Below are 737 nucleotides of genomic sequence, written 5' to 3'. Positions count from 1 at the left end.
CGACCGCTTCCTCTCCGCGCAACCAGTACGTCACCTGAGAGGTTACACCACACAAATTGAGACCAACTATTTTGCATTTTAATACAGTTAGAAACCAAAAGTTTTTTTAATGTTTAGAAAAGTAAGTTGTTAGTTAATAATTGTGAATGTAAAAAGGTATCGTAATACAGGGTTATATTTCATTTAATAGGGTACATATAACGTTACATTCTTAGATACGTTATTAGCGAGTATTACCTGATCCCGCTTTCCTTTCATGGAGACGATGCCGCGCTCCTCCAGTATGTAGCCGCCAAGTTTGTCCAGCAGCGCCTTGCACGCCGCGCTGCAGTGGATTTTTAGTGCTGTATATACAAATAAAACCTCCTTTAAATGTACTTTACTGTCCTATCACAATTTTGGACTAACGCAATTATGGACTACTCGCAAAAATCCTAATTGTGATTTAGGCAAAATAAACTCACGAGCTCCCGTTGATTCAAAACGACTGGCTGTATTGACAGTATCACCGAACAGACAGTACCGGGGCATCTTTAGACCAACCACTCCCGCGCACACTGGACCTGAAATTGTTAAAACACAGTATTAATTACCATACAAAAGTACTTGTGAGTATTACTATGTAAGAAAACATTTGTTAGTGCGGCTCCATACATTTCAGATTCTACACGACACTATTGGATGTTTTGGTGTGAGTGCAGTGTTTTTTGACTGGAGAAGTAGTGTGAGTGTACCGG

The 737-nt window shown here is 40.0% G+C and overlaps 1 long non-coding RNA gene across 1 annotated transcript; it reads right to left on the bottom strand.

Annotated features, from left to right (window-relative positions):
• On the bottom strand, window positions 1-566 carry LOC106108741. The gene is made up of 3 exons (XR_001225963.1): window positions 465-566; window positions 238-344; window positions 1-34 (listed from the first exon to the last, which is right to left on the bottom strand). It is a non-coding gene; the product is annotated as an uncharacterized LOC106108741 (long non-coding RNA).
• Window positions 567-737: the final 171 nt, after the last annotated feature.

Source organism: Papilio polytes, unplaced genomic scaffold (genome assembly GCF_000836215.1).
Source record: "Papilio polytes unplaced genomic scaffold, Ppol_1.0 DF824478.1, whole genome shotgun sequence".
NCBI lineage: Eukaryota > Metazoa > Arthropoda > Insecta > Lepidoptera > Papilionidae > Papilio > Papilio polytes.
The sequence above is the reverse complement of the archived record's forward strand: the minus strand, read 5'-3'. Positions and strand labels throughout refer to the sequence as shown.